The sequence below is a fragment of the Triticum aestivum genome, chromosome 7A (assembly GCF_018294505.1).
Source record: "Triticum aestivum cultivar Chinese Spring chromosome 7A, IWGSC CS RefSeq v2.1, whole genome shotgun sequence".
NCBI classification, from domain to species: Eukaryota; Viridiplantae; Streptophyta; class Magnoliopsida; order Poales; family Poaceae; genus Triticum; species Triticum aestivum.
In genome coordinates, this window is record NC_057812.1 from 703,659,045 (window position 1) to 703,681,892 (window position 22,848).

Genomic DNA, 22,848 nt, shown 5'->3' on the forward strand with positions numbered 1-22,848 from the left:
AAAAGCTCCGTACACCAGCTTCTGCCAATGCGGATACCTTTGCTTGGACTCAGTGAGTACCTCGCTGATATAATAGACCGGACGTTGAACCGGATGCTCCTTACCTGCCTCCTTTCGTTCCACCACAATAGCCACGCTGACCGCACGAGCATTAGCAGCAACATATAGCAGTAACGGCTCCTTGTCAATGGGAGTGGCGAGCACAGGCGGATTGGCCAATTGCCGCTTTAAATCCTCAAATGCTTCATCAGCAGCAGAACTCCAGACGAACTGATCCGTCTTCTTCAACATCTGATACAAAGGGATCGCCTTCTCACCAAGGCGGCTGATAAACCGGCTTAACGCGGCAATCCGGCCTGCCAGGTGTTGAACATCATTGATACACTTCGGTTTAGCTAGGGAGGTGATGGCTGTGATCTTCTCCGGATTAGCCTCAATTCCCCTGTTGGACACCAGAAAACCCAATAACTTGCCAGCCGGTACACCAAAGACACACTTGTCCGGATTAAGCATCATCTTGTACGTCCTTAGGTTATCAAAGGTTTCCTTCAAATCATCAACCAGAGTCTCCTTCTCCCTGGATTTAACCACGATATCATCCACGTAAGCATGTACATTACGGCCAATCTGCTTGTGAAGACAATTTTGTACACACCGTTGATAAGTTGCCTGGGCACTTTTGAGCCCAAAGGGAATAGACACATAGTAGAAGGCTCCAAAGGGAGTTATGAATGCCGTCTTCTCCTGGTCCTTAATTGCCATTTTGATCTGATGATAGCCAGAATATGCATCCAAAAAACTTAAACGCTCACAACCTGCCGTAGCATCAATGATTTGATCAATACGGGGGAGGGCAAAAGGATCTGCCGGACAAGCTTTATTAAGATCTGTGTAATCCACACACATACGCCAGGTGCCGTTTTTCTCAAGGACTAGCACCGGATTGGCAAGCCACTCAGGGTGAAAAACTTCAACAATAAAACTAGCTGCTAAGAGCCTGGCTACCTCTTCTCCAATCGCCTTGCGTCTTTCTTCATTAAACCGGCGGAGGAACTATTTCACCGGTTTGTATTTAGGATCCACATTAAGTGTGTGCTCAGCGAGTTGCCTCGGTACACCTGGCATGTCAGAGGGCTTCCATGCAAAAATGTCCCGATTCTCACGGATGAACTCGATGAGCGCGCTTTCCTATTTCGGATCCAAGTTGGCACTAATGCTGAACTGCTTGGACGAATTGCCAGGTACGAAGTCAACAAGCTTAGTTTCTGCTGCCGATTTGAACTTCAGGGCCGGATCATGCTCCGTAGTTGGCTTCTTCAACGGAGTCATGTCCGCCGGATCAACATTGTCTTTATAGTACTTCAACTCCTCGGTGGCACAAACCGACTCTGCATAAGCCGCATCTCCTTCCTCACATTCCAAAGCGATTTTGCGGCTTCCGTGAACCATTATTGTCTCCTTGTGACCCGGCATCTTGAGCTGCAAATACACATAACAGGGCCGAGCCATAAACTTGGCGTATGTCGGACGCCCAAACAGGGCATGATATGGACTTTGGATTTTCACCACTTCAAACGTTAATGTCTCCGACCTGGAATCGTGATCATCCCCAAAGGCCACTTCAAGAGCTATCTTACCAACGGGATACGCTGATCTGCCAGGCACTACACCGTGGAATACTGTATTGGACGGTTTGAGATTCTTATCTGTAAGTCCCATACGACGGAAGGTCTCATAGTATAGGATGTTAATGCTGCTCCCTCCATCCATGAGCACCTTGCTGAACTTATAACCTCCCACCTGAGGCGCCACCACCAGAGCCAACTGACCCGGATTATCGACCTGGAGTGGGTGATCCTCTCTGCTCCATATGATTGGCTGTTCAGACCAACGTAGATAACGGGGTGTGGTTGGTTCAACAGAGTTGACTGCCCGCCTCTGAACCTTCCGGTCTCGCTTGTCCAAGCTAGTGGTAAAGACATGGTACTTCCCATTACTCAACTGCTTTGGGTTGCTTTGGTAACCTGACTGTTGCTACTGTTGGTTGTAACCACCCTGGTTGTTCTGACTATTTTGACCATTATGTCCGCCCGGATTACCATTAAATCCTGAACCGGAACTTCCTCCACCGTAACCCGGCCCGGACCCTGAACCACCGCCAGATCCGTGATCATACCAGAAATTATTAGAATTTTTGAACTCCTGCATAATAAAGCAATCCTTTCAAAGGTGGTTTGCTGGCTCCTCCTTCGTCCCATGTCTTGGACAGGGCTGGCTTAGCAGATAGTTCAGGCGGTTTGGGTTGGGGTTGGGCGCTCCACTACGATTTTTCGGCCTACCCTTGCGCCGCTGGCCATTGTCCTGTACGTTGGTATTAGCCACAAAATCCATGTTGCCACCCGCTTTACGCTTGCCTCCTCCGCCCTTGCCTACCCAGTGATGCTGCTGACCTTTGGAGCTGTTGTTCTTCTTCCCCTTCCCTGTCTTGTCATCATCAGATTCGGGATCCTTGGTACTATCAGAATCAGCATATTTTACCAAAGCGGCCATGAGGGTCCCCATGTCGGTGCAATGACGCTTCATCCGTCCCAATTTCAACTTCAGGGGCCCAAACCGGCAGTTGCCTTCTAGGGTTAATACTGCGGTGTCAGCGTTGATGTGGTCTGAGGAGTGCAACACTTGTGAAACCCGGTGCACCCAATGAGTCGTTGACTCTCCTTCCTCCTGGACGCATGCAGCTAAGTCCACTATCGACATAGGCTGTTTACAGGTATCCTTGAAATTGTTGATAAACCGGGCTCGTAATTGGGCCCATGAACTGATATAATTAGCGGGCAAGCTTTTTAACCAAGTACGGGCCGTTCCTTCAAGCATCATGTTGAATTATTTCGCACACGCCGTGTCATCCACATCAAGCATCTCCATGGCCATCTCATAGCTCTCTACCCATGTCTCTGGTGGTTGATCCGCCGTATAATTTGGTACCTTGCGTGGGCCTTTGAAATCCTTGGGCAAGCGCATGTTGCGTAAAGCGGGGACGAGGCAAGGCACCCCCAAAGAACTAGAAGTAACACCAGGTTCGATCGAAATGGTTGGATGAACCGGCGTGAGCTGTCGAGCCTGATGTTGTGCGGCTAACTCGGCCTCCCTACGCGCTCGGGCCCGGTTCACCACTTCCTGAGCGTCATCAGCACCACCCGTCGGGTTGTTACAATGGGGTGCTCCACGTTGTTCATTACTCGACACTGCTGGTTCATCCATATGTCTGCTATAGCTCCGGCTTGGACAGGGGGTCGAATGGATTCGGTCGTGGCTGTACGAGTACGCCTCCTATTGGGCCAAAGCTGTCCTCAGAAGTTCCTTGACCCGTCGCGTCTCTACTGCTTGCGGCGAGTCACCTTCAACTGGAATGGCCTCCAGTCGTGCAGCAGCGGCAACAAGATTGTCCATTGGGTTGGAGTAGTGACCCGGAGGTGTTAAAACATCCCGAGGTATAACGGTGTTTTGACGAGGCGGGTCCATCTGACGGGGCTGAACCGGTGCACCCGTCCCAGGGGCTTCTGCCCGGTTCCCCTCCAGCGGATTACTGGCTCTTGGTCCTGGAGTGTTGAAAAGGTCTCTGGCCTCGAAAACTGGAGGTAAGCGGGACCGGTGCTTCCTCCTCATGACTTCATGCGACGCGCTCTGATCCAACATAAGCCTGTAGGCCTGTGCATCTAAAGCGGCCCGCTCTGTGGCCATCCTGGTGTCCTCAGCCGCCAGATCCGTTTTGGCCTGGGTGATTTGTTCCTTTACCTTTGCAATCTCCACGTTGTGAGCGTCCTGATCTGGCGGATTAACTTCTTCCATAAGCACAGCCAACACATCAAATAGTTCTGATAGAACCTGAGCCGGTGGGCGCACAGGGCCTCCCGCCTCGGCAACCGTTGCCGCTGCTGAACTGGAGATCGTTGCCGCGGCTGTCGAAGAGTGAAGCGCTGCTTGTGTTCCGGTCATGAATATTCCAACCCGGTTAGGCAGATCAGAGGGGTTCGGAATACTGTCGTGGTTTTGTCACGATAGTAAAGGTAAAGGTAAATTCTCTCTATAGATATGATAAAGTTGAAGTCCCTCCTACTAAAATTGTAGTAAAGGTAAATTATCTCTATAGATATGATAAAGTTGAAGTCCCTCCTACTAAAATTGCTAGTCAGTGCTTGGATGAGTTTGATGACTTTATGTTTAAGCAAGATGACTTTAATGCTTATTTTGGTAGACAATTAAAGCAGAATACCTTTATGATTAAATGCTTGAGTGATTATATGGATAATATTAGAGGTGAACTTAAACTTGTTAGCAAACATGCTTCTATGGTTACCACTCAAGTAGAACAAGTACTTAAAGCTCAGAAAGAAATGCTTGATGAAATGAATAGTAAGAAAAATGATTATGTTGTTAGAGTGGCTACTAGAACTGGTAGAATGACTCAGGAACCTTTGTATCCTGAAGGCCACCCTAAGAGATTCGAGCAAGATTCTCAAAGAAATAATATTGATGCACCTAGCTCTTCTAAAAGGAAGAAAAAGAAAAATGATAGAACTGTGCAAACTTCTAGTGAACCTATTGCTGAACCACCTGATAATCCAAATGATATCTCTATGCCTGATGCTGAAACACAATCTAGTAATGAACATGAACCTAGTGAAAATTTTAATGATGATGTTCATGATAATGCTCAACCTAGTAATGATAATGATGTAGAAGTTGAACCTGTTGTTGATCTTGATAACCCACAATCAAAGAATCAACGTTATGATAAAAGAGACTTTGTTGCTAGGAAACATGGTAAAGAAAGAGAACCATGGGTTCAGAAACCCATGCCTTTTCCTCTGAAACCATCCAAGAAAAAGGATGATGAGGATTTTGAGCGCTTTGCTGAAATGATTAGACCTATCTTTTTGCGTATGCGATTGATTGATGTTCTCAAAACAAATCCTTATGCTAAGTATATGAAGGATATCATTACTAATAAAAGAAAGATACCGGAGGCTGAAATTTCCACCATGCTTGCTAATTACACTTTTAAGGGTGGAATACCAAAGAAACTTGGAGATCCAGGAGTACCTACTATACCATGCTCCATTAAAAGAAATTATGTTAAAACTGCTTTATGTGATCTTGGAGCCGGTGTTAGTGTTATGCCTCTCTCTTTATATCGTAGACTTGACTTGAATAAGTTGACACCTACTGAAATATCTTTGCAAATGGCTGATAAATCAACTGCTATACCTGTCGGTATTTGTGAGGATGTACCTGTTGTGGTTGCAAACGTTACTATTTTAATGGACTTTGTTATTCTTGATATTCCCGAGGATGATAGTATGTCTATTATTCTTGGAAGACCTTTCCTTAATACTGCAGGGGCTGTTATTGATTGCAACAAAAGCAATGTCACTTTTCATGTTAATGGTAATGAGCATACGGTGCACTTTCCGAGGAAACAACCTCAAGTTTATAGTGTCAACTCTATTGGAAAAATCCCATCGATTATATTTGGAGGTTTTGAATTTCTTTCCTACTGTCAAAAATAAATATGATATACTTATTGTTGGGGATGTCCATATCCCCGTTGAGGTAACATAGTGTTATTCGAAATTTCTCCGGTTCCATGATTATCGGAATGAGTTTGTTAACAAGACTTGATCAACCTTGTTAGTGGATTCTTTTTGATGAGCATGAGATGGATGAAACTAGAAGCACAACCTTCTGTACCCTCTTTATATTTTCTGTTCTTTAGTAGAAATAAAGTAAAATAGTATTTTTCTGTCTGGTTCCTGACTTATCCGTGCAATATAAAAATATCCCAAAAATAAAAGTCCTCAGAATGCCATGCCAATTTAATATGATTTTTTCGTGAATATTTAAGGATTTTTAGTGCAAAAATTACCGCGGGGGGAGCTGCCACCTGGTCACGAGGGTGGAGGGCGCGCCCTACCCCTTGGGCGCGCCCCCTACCTTGTGGGCCCACGGTGGCCCTCCTCCACTTATTCCTGCACCCATCTTCTTCCTCTGTCTCGCACAAACCAGAAAAACCAACTCAAGCTCGTGTTCCAGCAACTTTTGCTGCGATTTTCGATCTCCTTGCTCAAAGAACCTCTCGCAAAACTGCTTGGGGAGATTGTTCCTTGGTATGTGACTCCTCCATTGATCCAATTAGTTTTTGTTCTAGTGCTTTATTCATTGCAAATTTGCGCTGCATAGGTGACCATGTTCTTGAGCTTGCATGTCAAATATATATGGTTCCAAGTAGTTCTAATGCTTGATTTATGCTCTAGGCACTTGTATGAGTAGTTGCTATTAATCTTATTGAAGTTGGTTCACTTTTGTTTGAAGTTACTAAAAATTTCAGAATTATTTTCAGAGAAAACAATATGCTTAGGAGGATGTTCCAAGGTGGTTCTTCAAGGAAGCAAGGTCCCAGACTTGCAATGCGTGATGGTGACGAGGAACCGCCAAGAGACGCTCTCGTGAGGCCCTGTGAATGGCCTTCGGAAAATTTTATGAATCAAGTGGGAATTAAAGAAGAATTTTACGCATATGTGCGTAATGCCGGTCTTGAGACTTTGAAGCTGATAAATGCCCCCAGTATCATTATCTCACAAGTTCATTTGTGGGGAGGTTTGATTATTCATCTTCGTGTAATTCTCCTTCAGTCATGTTTGACCTTTATGACAAGTCTTATACCATGGACTTAGAGGATTTCACCCGTGCATGCAAACTTCCATCTTGGGGTAGTATCAGGGATCCCCCTAAATCTGAATATAGAGATTTTCTTGCTAGAATAACTGTGGGGGAATCTAGAGATATAGCACAGGCCACTATAGGGAGCATTCACTTTCCTGCTATACATTATTTTGCTCTCTTCATTGGTAGATGTATAACTGCTAAGGATGAAGCATGTCACATGTGTGCCCCTAATCTCAGCATTCTCAGAAGTGCTGTGTTAGGGGACCAAGCTTATCATATGGGAGCCATTGTAGCTCGTAGGTTGCATCTTAATAGACGTAACGGAGATTTCTTTGGAGGAATTTATGCAACCCGCTTACCTAATTTTCTTGATGTAGACATTCGTGAGGGTGATGTGGAGTTGCCCACTTCTTATTTAGATCTTGATCCTATGTTTTCCCACCAGTTCATTGAGAGGACTGGACCACCTTACCAGTATCGACTAATCTTTGACAGACGGCGTGTGGTCTGTGTTGCTCTTCCTGCTCCTACCTTCTTTGATTTTCAGGTGAGAGGAAGATATATTATTACCAGAGAGGAGGCAGATGAGTACGAGAGGGGAGTGGAAGCAGCCCGACGCTGTGCTGCTGCTCAGCAGGCGGTAGCCGCTGCATCGCAGTACGACCCCAGCTTCACCTACGGATATCAGCCAGGTTATCCCTGGCAATAGACCAACTTAGGCCAAAAGCCTAAGCTTGGGGGAGTACGTATTTCCCACCGACATTACATTCATGTTCACACACACTCATTACTAGATGTCGGTGCTCATACTCTTTCATTGTAATATCCATGCTAGTTTATTTTCCTTTTTCCTGCTTTCTTCTTGTGTGTTTAATAAACCTTAAGAAAAACAAAAAAAATTAGTGTTAGTCTACTTTCCATGCTTGTAGTAGAATTAAAAAGAAAACCCAAAAATATTTCCCGTCCTTCTTTTTCTCGTTGGGAGCTTTCCCGTGTAAATAGTTTTTATTTTTCTTTTCCTTTCTTTGGGGGTCGAGAAGACTATATTGAAAATGCTTAGTGGCTCTTATATGCATGATTTTTTATTTAACTTAGAGCCCATATTACTTGTCTTCTCTCTTGAGTTGAATGCTTGCAGATTCCAGCTTAGTCCAATGCACGTGCACTCTTATTATTATACACACCGTTCGGTCGTGCAAGTGAAAGGCAATAATGATGATATATGATGGACTCATTGGGATGAGAAAAGCTGGTGTGAACTCGACCTCTCTTGTTTTTGTAAATATGATGATTCATCGTTCCTGATTCAGCTATTATGAAGTAAACATATTTGCAATGACATTTAGAGATTATAGTTGCTTGTGCCATGCTTGATTAGCTATGAGTTATAATGGTTAACCTTGCGTGCCAACATGCTATTGAGATGATTATGATGTGGTATGATAGGATGGTATCCTCCTTTAAATGAATTGAGTGACTCGACTTGGCACATGTTCACGCATGTAGTTGAATCAAATCAACATAGCCTTCATGATATTTATGTTCATGGTGGATTATATCCTACTCATGCTTATATTCGGTGTGAATTAATTTTAATGCATGTTTACGACTGTTGTCGCTCTCTCAGTTGGTCGCTTCCTAGTCTTTTGCTAGCCTTCACCTGTACTAAGCGGGAATACTGCTTGTGCATCCAAACTCCTTAAACCCCAAAGTTGTTCCATATGAGTCCACTATACCTTCCTATATGCGGTATCTACCTGCCGTTCCAAGTAAATTTGTATGTGCCAAACTCCAAACCTTCAAATGAAATTCTGTTTTGTATGCTCGAGCAGCTCATGTGCAACTATGGCTGCCTATATCTTCCATGCTAGGTGGGTTATTCTCAAGAGGAGTGGACTCCGCTCCTCATTCACGAGAAAGGGCCGGTAACCGGGATGCCCAGTCCCATGATCCAAAAAGATCAAAGCAAATCAAAATAATTAAACAAAACTCCCCTGGGACCCATTGAATGTTGGAGGCACTCGTTGTTTCGAGCAAGCCATGGATTGATGCTTGTGGAGGAGGGGGAGTATAAACCTTTACCATTTTTTTTGGGAACTGCCTATAATGCATGTAGTATGGAAGATACAGCCATCTCATAGTTGTTGCGTTGACAGTGAAAGTATGCCACTCAAAATATTATTTATCTCTATTTCAAAAATCGAGCTCTGGCACCTCTACAAATCCCTGCTTCCCTCTACGAAGGGCCTATCTATTTACTTTTATGTTGAGTCATCACCCTTCTTATTAAAAAGCACCCGCTGGAGAGCACACTGTTGTTTGCATTCATTATGATTGGTTTATATTGGGTATGACTTGACTGGATCTCTTTTACCATGAATTACAATGTTTAGTCAGTCCTTGATCTTTAAAGGTGCTCTGCATTTATGTTTTGCGGTCTCAGAAAGGGCTAGCGAGATACCATTTTGTTATATCATGTTATGATTATTTTGAGAAAGTGTTGTCATCCGAGTTTTATTATTATGGCTCGCTGGCTGATTATGCTATTTATATGAGTAATTGTGAGACCTACGTGTTATTGTGAGTATGGTTAGTTCATAATAATTGCTGAAACTTGAATGCTGGCTTTTCATGTTTACAACAACAAGAGCAAACAGAGTTTGTAAAAGTTTTTCTTTTTTTCTTTCAGTTTGTCAACTGAATTGCTTGAGGACAAGCAAGGGTTTAAGCTTGGGGGAGTTGATACGTCTCTGTCGTATCTACTTTTCCAAACACTTTTGCCCTTGTTTTGGACTCTAACTTGTATGATTTGAATGGAACTAACCCGGACTGACGCTGTTTTCAGCAGAATTGCCATGGTGTTGTTTTATGTGCAGAAAACAAAAGTTCTCGGAATGACCTGAAACTCCACGGAATATCTTAGAATAAATAATAAAAAATCCTCGCCAAAGAAGAAAACCAGGGGGCCCACACCCTGTCCATGAGGGTGGGGGGCGCGCCCCTCCCCCTGGGCGCGCCCCCCTACCTCGTGGGCCCCCTGGTGGCCCTCCGACGCCAACTCCAACTCCATATATTGGCTTTCGAGGAGAAAAAAATCAGAGAGAAAGTTTCATCGTGTTTTACGATACGGAGCCGCCGCCAAGCCCTAATCTCTCTCGGGAGGGCTGATCTGGAGTCTGTTCGGGGCTCCGAAGAGGGGGATTCGTCGCCGTCGTCATCATCAACCATCCTCCATCACCAATTTCATGATGCTCACCGCCGTGCGTGAGTAATTGCATCGTAGGCTTGCTGGACGGTGATGGGTTGGATGAGATTTATCATGTAATCGAGTTAGTTTTGTTAGGGTTTGATCCCTAGTATCCACTATGTTTTGAGATTGATGTTGCTATGACTTTGCTATGCTTAATGCTTGTCACTAGGGCCCGAGTGCCATGATTTCAGATCTGAACCTATTATGTTTTCATGAATATATGTGAGTTCTAGATCCTATCTTGCAAGTCTATAGTCACCTACTATGTGTTATGAATCGGCAACCCCGAAGTGACAATAATCGGGACCACTCCCGGTGATGACCATAGTTTGAGGAGTTCATGTATTCACCATGTGTTAATGCTTTGTTCCGGTTCTCTATTAAAAGGAGGCCTTAATATTCCTTAGTTTCCAATAGGACCCCGCTGCCACGGGAGGGTAGGACAAAAGATTGTTGGGGAACGTAGTAATTTCAAAAAAATTCCTACGCACACGCAAGATCATGGTGATGCATAGCAACGAGAGGGGAGAGTGTGATCTATGTACCCTTGTAGACCGACAGCGGAAGCGTTAGCACAACGCGGTTGATGTAGTCGTACGTCTTCACGGCCCGACCGATCAAGCGCCGAAACTACGGCACCTCCGAGTTCTAGCACACGTTCAGCTCGATGACGATCCCCGGACTCCGATCCAGCAAAGTGTCGGGGAAGAGTTCCGTCAGCACAACGGCGTGGTGATGATCTTGGTGTACTACCGTCGCAGGGCTTCACCTAAGCACCGCTACAATATTATCGAAGATTATGGTGGAAGGGGGCACCGCACACGGCTAAGAATATGATCACGTGGATCAACTTGTGTGTCTAGGGGTGCCCCCTGCCCCCGTATATAAAGGAGCAGGGGGAGGTGCGGCCGGCCAGGAGGAGGGCGCGCCAGGAGGAGTCCTACTCCCACCGGGAGTAGGATTCCCCCCCTTTCCTAGTTGGAATAGGATTCGGGAGGGCAAAAGAGGAGAGAGAGAAGGAAGGGGGGCCGCCCCCCACTCCTTGTCCTATTCGGACTAGGGGGGAGGGGCGCGCGGCCCAGCCCTGGCCACCTCTCCTCTCTTCCACTAAAGCCCACTAAGGCCCATATATCTCCCGGGGGGTTCCGGTAACCTCCCGGTACTCCGGTAAAATCCCGATTTCACCCGGAACACTTCCGATATCCAAATATAGGCTTCCAATATATCAATCTTTATGTCTCGACCATTTCGAGACTCCTCGTCATGTCCGTGATCACATCCGGGACTCCGAACAAACTTCGGTACATCAAAATGCATAAACTCATAATATAACTATCATCAAAACCTTAAGCGTGCGGACCCTACGGGTTCGAGAACAATGTAGACATGACCGAGACACGTCTCCGGTCAATAACCAATAGCGGAACCTGGATGCTCATATTGGCTCCCACATATTCTATGAAGATCTTTATCGGTCAAACCGCATAACAACATACGGTGTTCCCTTTGTCAACGGTATGTTACTTGCCCGAGATTCGATCGTCGGTATCTCAATACCTAGTTCAATCTCGTTACCGGCAAGTCTCTTTACTCGTTTCGTAATACATCATCTTGCAACTAACTCATTAGTTGTAATGCTTGCAAGGCTTATGTGATGTGCATTACCGAGAGGGCCCAGAGATACCTCTCCGACAATCGGAGTGACAAATCCTAATCTCGAAATACGCCAACCCAACATGTACCTTTGGAGACACCTGTAGAGCTCCTTTATAATCACCCAGTTACGTTGTGACGTTTGGTAGCACACAAAGTGTTCCTCCGGCAAACGGGAGTTGCATAATCTCATAGTCATAGGAACATGTATAAGTCATGAAGAAAGCAATAGCAACATATTAAACGATCCGGTGCTAAGCTAATGGAATGGGTCATGTCAATCACATCATTCTCCTAATGATGTTATCCCACTAATCAAATGACAACACATGTCTATGGTTAGGAAACATAACCATCTTCGATTAACGAGCTAGTCAAGTAGAGGCATACTAGTGACGTTTGGTTTGTCTATGTATTCACACAAGTATTATGTTTCTGGATAATACAATTCTAGCATGAATAATAAAAATTTATCATGATATAAGGAAATAAAATAATAACATTATTATTGCCTCTAGGGGATATTTCCTTCAGTCTCCCACTTGCACTAGAGTCAATAATCTAGATTACACAGTAATGATTCTAACACCCATGGAGCGTTGGTGCTGATCATGTTTTGCTCGTGGAAGAGGCTTAGTCAACGGGTCTGCTATATTCAGATCCGTATGTATCTTGCAAATCTCTATGTCTCCCACCTAGACTAGATCCCGGATGGAATTGAAGCATCTCTTGATGTGCTTGGTTCTCTTGTGAAATCTGGATTCCTTTGCCAAGGCAATTGCACCAGTATTGTCACAAAAGATTTTCATTGGACCCGATGCACTAGGTATGACACCTAGATCGGATATGAACTCCTTCATCCAGACTCCTTCGTTTGCTGTTTCCGAAGAAGCTATGTACTCTGCTTCACATTTAGATCCCGCCACAACACTTTGTTTAGAACTGCACCAACTGATAGCTCCACCGTTTAATGTAAACACGTATCCGGTTTGCGATTTAGAATCGTCCGGATCAGTGTCAAAGCTTGCATCAACGTAACCATTTACGATGAGCTCTTTGTCACCTCCATATATGAGAAACATATCCTTAGTCCTTTTTAGGTATTTCAGGATGTTCTTGACCGCTGTCCAGTGATCCACTCCTGGATTACTTTGGTACCTCCCTGCTAGACTTATAGCAAGACACACTTCAGGTCTGGTACACAGCATCGCATACATGATAGAGCCTATGGCTGAAGCCTGGGGAACATCTTTCATTTTCTCTCTATCTTCTGCATTGGTCGGGGATTGAGTCTTACTCAATTTCACACCTTGTAATACAGGCAAGAATCCTTTCTTTGCTTGATCCATTTTGAACTTCTTCAAAACTCTGTCAAGGTATGTGCTTTGTGAAAGTCCAATTAAGCGTCTTGATCTATCTCTATAGATCTTAATGCCCAATATGTAAGCAGCTTCACCGAGGTCTTTCATTGAAAAACTCTTATTCAAGTATCCTTTTATGCTATCCAGAAATTCTATATCATTTCCGATTAGCAATATGTCATCTACATATAATATCAGAAATGCTACAGAGCTCCCACTCACTTTCTTGTAAATACAGGCTTCTCCAAAAGTCTGTACAAAACCAAATGCTTTGATCACACTATCAAAGCATTTATTCCAACTCCGAGAGGCTTGCACCAGTTCATAAATGGATCGCTGGAGCTTGCACACTTTGTTAGCTTCCTTTGGATCGACAATACCTTCCGACTGCATCATATACAACTCTTCTTGCAGAAATCCATTCAGGAATGCAGTTTTGACATCCATTTGCCAAATTTCATAATCATAAAATGCGGCAATTGCTAACATGATTCGGACAGACTTAAGCATTGCTACGGGTGAGAAGGTCTCATCGTAGTCAATCCCTTGAACTTGCCGAAAACCTTTTGCGACAAGTCGAGCTCTGTAGACAGTAATTTTACCGTCAGTGTCAGTCTTCTTCTTGAAGATTCATTTATTCTCAATTGCTTGCTGATCATTGGGCAAGTCAACCAAAGTCCATACTTTGTTCTCATACATGGATCCCATCTCAGATTTCATGGCTTCAAGCCATTTTGCGGAATCTGGGCTCACCATCGCTTCTTCATAGTTCGTAGGTTCATCATGATCTAGTAGCATGACTTCCAGAACAGGATTACCGTACCACTCTGGCGCAGATCTTACTCTGGTTGATCTACGAGGTTCGGTAGTATCTTGTTCTGAAGTTTCATGATCATTATCATTAGCTTCCTCACTAATTGGTGTAGGTGTCACAGAAACTGGTTTCTGTGATGTACTACTTTCCAATAAGGGAGCAGGTACAGTTACCTCGTCAAGTTCTACTTTCCTCCCACTCACTTCTTTCGAGAGAAACTCCTTCTCTAGAAAGTTTCCGAATTTAGCAACAAAAGTCTTGCCTTCGGATCTGTGATAGATGGTGTATCCAATAGTTTCCTTTGGATATCCTATGAAGACACATTTCTCCGATTTGGGTTCGAGCTTATCAGGTTGAAGTTTTTTCACATAAGCATCGCAGCCCCAAACTTTCAGAAACGACAACTTTGGTTTATTTCCAAACCACAGTTCATATGGCGTCGTCTCAACGGATTTTGATGGTGCCCTATTTAACGTGAATGCGGCCGTCTCTAGAGCATATCCCCAAAATGATAGCGGTAAATCAGTAAGAGACATCATAGATCGCACCATATCTAGTAAAGTACGATTACGACGTTCGGACACACCATTACGCTGTGGTGTTCCGGGTGGCGTGAGTTGCGAAACTATTCCACATTGTTTTAAATGTACACCAAACTCGTAACTCAAATATTCTCCTCCACGATCAGATCGTAGGAATTTTATTTTCTTGTTACGATGATTTTCAACTTCACTCTGAAATTCTTTGAACTTTTCAAATGTTTCAGACTTATGTTTCATTAAGTAGATATACCCATATCTGCTTAAGTCATCTGTGAAGGTGAGAAAATAACGATATCCGCCACGAGCCTCAACATTCATCGGACCACATACATTTGTATGTATGATTTCCAATAAATCTGTTGCTCTCTCCATAGTACCGGAGAACGGTGTTTTTGTCATCTTACCCATAAGGCACGGTTCGCAAGTACCAAGTGATTCATAATCAAGTGGTTCCAAAAGCCCATCAGTATGGAGTTTCTTCATGCGCTTTATATCGATATGACCCAAACGGCAGTGCCACAAATAAGTTGCACTATCATTATCAACTCTACATCTTTTGGTTTCAACACTATGAATATGTGTGTCACTACTATCGAGATTTAATAAGAATAGACCACTCTTTAAGGGTGCATGACCATAAAAGATATTACTCATGTAAATAGAACAACCATTATTCTCTGATTTAAATAAATAACCGTCTCGCATCAAACAAGATCCAGATATAATGTTCATGCTTAACGCTGGCACCAAATAACAATTATTTAGGTCTAATACTAATCCCGAAGGTAGATGTAGAGGTAGCATGCCGACTGCGATCACATCGATTTTGGAACCGTTTCCCACGTGCATCGTCACCTCGTCCTTAGCCAATCTTCGCTTAATCCGTAGTCCTTGTTTCGAGTTGCAAATATTAGCAACAGAACCGGTATCAAATACCCAGGTGCTACTGCGAGCATTAGTAAGGTACACATCAATAACATGTATATCACATATACCTTTGTTCACCTTGCCATCCTTCTTATCCGCCAAATACTTGGGGCAGTTCCGCTTCCAGTGACCAGTCTGCTTGCAGTAGAAGCACTCAGTTTCAGGCTTAGGTCCAGGTTTGGGTTTCTTCTCTTGAGTAGCAACTTGCTTGCTGTTCTTTTTGAAGTTCCCCTTCTTCTTCCCTTTACCCTTTTTCTTGAAACTAGTGGTCTTGTTGACCATCAACACTTGATGCTCCTTCTTGATTTCTACCTCCGCAGCTTTCAGCATTGCGAAGAGCTCGGGAATAGTCTTATTCATCCCTTGCATATTATAGTTCATCCCGAAGCTCTTGTAGCTTGGTGGCAGTGATTGGAGAATTCTGTCAATGACGCAATCATCTGGAAGATTAACTCCCAATTGAATCAAGTGATTATTATACCCAGACATTTTGAGTATATGCTCATTGACAGAATTGTTCTCCTCCATCTTGCAGCTATTGAACTTATTGGAGACTTCATATCTCTCAATCTGGGCATTTGCTTGAAATATTAACTTCAACTCCTGGAACATCTCATATGCTCCATGACGTTCAAAACGTCGTTGAAGTCCCGATTCTAAGCCGTAAAGCATGGCACACTGAACTGTCGAGTAGTCATCAGCTTTGCTCTGCCAGACGTTCATAACATTTGGTGTTGCTCCAGCAGCAGGCCTGGCACCCAGCGGTGCTTCCAGGACGTAATTCTTCTGTGCAGCAATGAGGATAATCCTCAAGTTACGGACCCAGTCCGTGTAATTGCTACCATCATCTTTCAACTTTGCTTTCTCAAGGAACGCATTAAAATTCAACGGAACAACAGCACGGGCCATCTATCTACAATCAAACATAAACAAGCAAGATACTATCAGGTACTAAGTTTCATGATAAATTTAAGTTCAATTAATCATATTACTTAAAGAACTCCCACTTAGATAGACATCCCTCTAATCCTCTAAGTGATTACGTGATCCAAATCAACTAAACCATGTCCGATCATCACGTGAGATGGAGTAGTTTCATTGGTGAACATCACTATGTTGATCATATCTACTATATGATTGACGCTCGACCTTTCGGTCTCCGTGTTCCAAGGCCATATCTGTATATGCTTGGCTCGTCAAGTATAACCTGAGTATTCCGCTAGTGCAACTGTTTTGCACCCGTTGTATTTGAACGTAGAGCCTATCACACCCGATCATCACGTGGTGTCTCAGCACGACGAACTTTCGCAACGGTGCATACTCAGGGAGAACACTTCTTGATAATTAGTGAGAGATCATCTTATAATGCTACCATCAATCAAAGCAAGATAAGATGCATAAAAGATAAACATCACATGCAATCAATATAAGTGATATGATATGGCCATCATCATCTTGTGCTTGTGATCTCCATCTTCGAAGCACCATCGTGATTACCATCATCACCAGCGCGAACCTTGATCTCTATCGTAGCATCGTTGTCATCTCGCCAATCTTATGCTTCCACGACTATCGCTACCACTTAGTGATAAAGTAAAGCATTACAGCACGATTGCATTGCATACAATAAAGCGACAACCATATGGCTCCTGCCAGTTGCCGATAACTCGGTTACAAAACATGATCATCTCATACAATAAAATTTAGCATCATGTCTTGACCATATCACATCACAACATGCCCTGCAAAAACAAGTTAGACGTCCTCTACTTTGTTGTTGCAAGTTTTACGTGGCTGCTACGGGCTTAAGCAAGAACCAATCTTACCTACGCATCAAAACCACAACGATAGTTTGTCAAGTTGGTGTTGTTTTAACCTTCGCAAGGACCGGGCGTAGCCACACTCGGTTCAACTAAAGTTGGAGAAACTGCCACCCACTAGCCACCTTTGTGCAAAGCACGTCGGGTGAACCGGTCTCGCATAAGCGTACGCGTAATGTCGGTCCGGGCCGCTTCGTCCAACAATACCGCCAAACCAAAGTATGACATGCTGGTAAGCAGTATGACTTATATCGCCCACAACTCACTTGTGTTCTACTCGTGCATATAACATCAACACATAAAACCTAGGCTCGGATGCCACTGTTGGGGAACGTAGTAATTTCAAAAAAATTCCTACGCACACGCAAGATCATGGTGATGCATAGCAACGAGAGGGGAGAGTGTGATCTACGTACCCTTGTAGACCGACAACGGAAGCGTTAGCACAACACAGTTGATGTAGTCGTACGTCTTCAAGGCCCGACCGATTAAGCGCCGAAACTACGGCACCTCCGAGTTCTAGCACACGTTCAGCTCGATGATGATCCCCGGACTCCGATCCAGCAAAGTGTCAGGGAAGAGTTCCGTCAGCATGCCGGCGTGGTGACAATCTTGATGTACTACCGTCGCAGGGCTTCGCCTAAGCACCGCTACAATATTATCAAAGATTATGGTGGAAGGGGGCACCGCACACGACTAAGATTATGATCACGTGGATCAACTTGTGTGTATAGGGGTGCCCCCTACCCCCGTATATAAAGGAGCAGGGGGAGGTGCGGCCGGCCAGGAGGAGGGCGTGCCAGGAGGAGTCCTCCTCCTACTGGGAGTAGGATTCCCCCCTTTCCTAGTTGGAATAGGATTCGGGAGAGGAAAAGAGGAGAGAGAGAAGGAAGGGGGGGCGCCGCCCCCCTCTCCTTGTCCTATTCGGACTAGGGGGGAGGGGCGCGCGGCCCAGCCCTGGCCACCTCTCCTCTCTTCCACTAAAGCCCACTAAGGCCCATATATCTCCCGGGGGGTTCCGGTAACCTCCCGGTACTCCGGTAAAATCCCGATTTCACCCGGAACACTTCCGATATCCAAATATAGGCTTCCAATATATCAATCTTTATGTCTCGACCATTTCGAGACTCCTCGTCATGTCCGTGATCACATCCGGGACTCCAAACAAACTTCGGTACATCAAAATGCATAAACTCATAATATAACTGTCATCAAAACCTTAAGCGTGCGGACCCTACGGGTTCGAGAACAATGTAGACATGACCGAGACACGTCTCCGGTCAATAACCAATAGCGGAACCTGGATGCTCATATTGGCTCCCACATATTCTACGAAGATCTTTATCGGTCAGACCGCATAACAACATACGTTGTTCCCTTTGTCATCGGTATGTTACTTGCCCGAGATTCGATCGTCGGTATCTCAATACCTAGTTCAATCTCGTTACCGGCAAGTCTCTTTACTCATTTCGTAATACATCATCTTGCAACTAACTCATTAGTTGTAATGCTTGCAAGGCTTATGTGATGTGCATTACCGAGAGGGCCCAGAGATACCTCTCCGACAATCGGAGTGACAAATCTTAATCTCGAAATACGCCAACCCAACATGTACCTTTGGAGACACCTGTAGAGCTCCTTTATAATCACCCAGTTACGTTGTGACGTTTGGTAGCACACAAAGTGTTCCTTCGGCAAACGGGAGTTGCATAATCTCATAGTCATAGGAACATGTATAAGTCATGAAGAAAGCAATAGCAACATATTAAACGATCGAGTGCTAAGCTAATGGAATGGGTCATGTCACTCACATCATTCTCCTAATGATGTGATCCCATTAATCAAATGACAACCCATGTCTATGGTTAGGAAACATAACTATCTTCGATTAACGAGCTAGTCAAGTAGAGGCATACTAGTGAAGTTTGGTTTGTCTGTGTATTCACACAAGTATTATGTTTCCGGATAATACAATTCTAGCATGAATAATAAACATTTATCATGATATAAGGAAATAAAATAATAACATTATTATTGCCTCTAGGGCATATTTCCTTCAAATATGTCATGCAAGTTCTTTTCCATAAGCACGTATGACTATTTACGGAATACATGCCTACATTATATTGATGAACTGGAGCTAGTTCTGTGTCACCCTATGTTATGACTGTTACATGATGAACCACATCCGGCATAATTATCCATCATTGATCCGGTGCCTACGAGTTTTCCATATACTGGTTTACGCTTATTTACTTTTCTGTTGCTACTGTTACAATCACTACAAAAATACCAAAAACATTACTTTTGCTGTCTTTACTTTGTTACCGTTACCAACACTATCATATTACTTTGCTACTAAACACTTTGCTGCAGATACTAAGTTTCCAGGTGTGGTTGAATTGACAACTCTGCTGCTAATACTTGAGAATATTCTTTGGCTCCCCTTGTGTCGAATCAACAAATTTGGGTTGAATACTCTACCCTCGAAAACTGTTGCAATCCCCTATACTTGTGGGTTATCAGGAACGGTCACTGAAGCAGAACTACCCTAGATACTTGGTAGATGAGAAGGCTGGCAAGGTCGACAGAAGTATTTTGGATATACGTTATATTAATGTGTACTTTACTAGTACTCCTAGTAGCACCAGGGTATTAAAATACCGGTTCAGTTGCTAAGTGTTAGTAACTCGAAATAAAAGGCTACGGAATAAACGGAGACTAGCTGAAGGTGAGATGACGATATGTGTTGGAAGTGTTTCCAAGGTTGATATGATCAAGCATCGCATGCTCCCTCTACCATCGAGATTGGTGTTAAACCTAAATAATTGTTATTTGGTGTTTGCGTTGAGCATAGACATGATTGGATTATGTTTATCGCAATATGGTTATTCATTTAAGGAGAATAATGGTTACTCTGTTTATTTGAATAATACCTTCAATGGTCTTGCACCTAAAATGAATGGTTCATTGAATCTCGATCGTAGCGATACACATGTTCATGCCAAAAGATATCAGATAGTAATGATAGTACCACGTACTTGTGGCACTGCCATTTGAGTCATGTTGGTATAAAACGCATGAAGAAGCTCCATGTTGATGGATCTTTGGACTCGCTCATTTTTGAAAAGATTGAGACATGCGAACCATGTCTATTGGTAGATATGCATGAAGAAACTCCATGCAGATGGATCGTTTGGACTCACTTGATTTTGAATCACTTGAGACATACAAATCATACCACATGGGCAAGATGACTGAAAGGCCTCATTTTCAGTAAGATGGAACAAGAAAGCAACTTGTTGGAAGTAATACATTTTGATGTGTGCAGTCCAATAAGTGCTGAGGCACGCAGTGGATATCGTTATGTTCTTACTTCACAGATGATTTGAGTAGATGTTGAGTATATTTACTTAATGAAACACAAGTCTGAATTATTGAAAGGTTTAAGTAATTTCAGAGTGAAGTTGAAGATCGTCGTGACAAGATGATAAAATGTCTATGATATGGTCATAGAGATGAATATCTGAGTTACGAGTTTGGCACACAATTAAGACATTGTGGAAATTGTTTCACAACTAATACCGCCTAGACCACCATAGTGTGATGGTGTGTCCGAACATCATAAATGCGCCCTATTGGATATGGTGCATACCATGATGTCTCTTGTCGAATTACCACTATCGTTTATGGGTTAGGCATTAGAGACAACCGCATTCACTTTAATAGGGCACCACACAATTCCGTTGAGATGACACCGTATGAACTATGGTTTAGAGAAACCTAAGCTGTCGTTTCTTAAAAGTTTGGGGCTGCAACACTTATGTGAAAAAGTTTCAGGCTGATAATCTCGAACCCAAAGCGGATAAATGCATCTTCATAGAATACCCAATACAGTTGGGTATACCTCCTATTTCAGATCCGGAAGCAAAAGTGATTGTTTCTAGAAACGGGTCCTTTCTCGAGAAAAAGTTTCTCTCGAAAGAATTGAGTGGGAGGATGGTGGAGACTTGATGAGGTTATTGAACTGTCACTTCAACAAGTGTGTAGCAGGGCACAGGAAGTTGTTCCTGTGGCACCTACACCAATTGAAGTGGAAGCTTATGATAGTGATCATGAAACTTCGGATCAAGTCACTACCAAACCTCATAGGTCGACAAGGATGTGTACTACTTCAGAGTGGTACGTAATCCTGTCTTGGAAGTCATGTTGCTAGACAACAATGAACCTACGAGCTATGGAGAAGCGATGGTGGGCCCGGATTCCGACGAATGGCTCGAGGCCATAAAATCCGAGAGAGGGTCCATGTATAAAACAAAGTATAGACTTTGAAAGAACTACTTGATGGTTGTAAGGCTGTTAGGTGCAGATGGATTTTAAAAGGAAGACAGACAATGATGGTAAGTGTCACCATTAAGAAAGCTCGACTTGTCGTTAAGATGTTTCCCAACAAGTTCAAGGAGTTGACTACGATGAGACTTTCTCACTCATAGCGATGCTAAGAGTCTGTTGGAATTATGTTAGCAGTTACTACATTATTTATGAAATCTTGTAGATAGGATGTCAAAACATTGTTTCCTCGACGTTTTTCTTGAGGAAAGGTTGTATGTGATACAACCAGAAGGTTTTGTCAATCCTGAAAGATGCTGACAAGTATGCAAAGCTCCAGCAATCCTTCTAAGGACTGGAGTAAGCATCTCGGAGATGGAATGTACGCTTTGATGAGATGATCAAAGATTTTGGGTTTATACAAAGTTTATGAGAAACTTGTATTTCCAAAGAAGTGAGTGGGAGCACTATAGAATTTTTTATGAGTATATGTTGTTGATCAAAAATGATGTAGAATTTCTAGAAAGTATGCAGGGTTATTTGAAAAGTGTTTTTCGATGGAAAACCTGGATTAAGCTACTTGAACATTGAGCATCAAGATCTATAAGGATGGATCAAAAACGCTTAATAGTACTTTCAAATGAATACATACCATGACAAGATTTTGAAGGAGTTCAAAATAGATCAGCAAAGAAGGAGTTCTTGGCTGTGTTACAAGGTGTGAGTATTGAGTAAGACTCAAGACCTGACCACGGCAGAAGAGAGAGAAAGGACGAAGGTCGTCCCCTATGCTTTAGACGTAGGCTCTATAGTATGCTATGTTGTGTACCGCACCTGAAGTGTGCCTTGCCATGAGTCAGTCAAGGGGTACAAGAGTGATCCAGGAATGGATCACATGACAGCGGTCGAACTTATCCTTAGTAACTAGTGGACTAAGGAATTTTCTTGATTATGGAGGTGGTAAAAGAGTTCGTCGTAAAGGGTTATGCCGATGCAAACTTTGACACTAATCCGGATGACTCTGAGGAGTAAACCGGATTCGTATAGTAGAGCAGTTATTTGGAATAGCTCCAAGTAGTGCGTAGTAGCTGCATCTTCAAGATGACATAGAGATTTGTAAAGCACACATGGATCTGAAAGGTTCAGACCCATTGACTGATAAACCTCTCTCACAAGCAAGATATGAACATCCCCATGGGTGTTGGATTCATTACAATCACATAGTGATGTGAACTAGATTATTGACTCTAGTGCAAGTGGGAGACTGTTGGAAATATGCCGTAGAGGCAATAATAAAATGGTTATTATTGTATTTCCCTGTTCATGATAATTTTCTATTGTTCATGCTATAATTGTATTAACTGGAAACTGTAATACATGTGTGAATACATAGACCACAATATGTCCCTAGTAAGCCTCTAGTTGA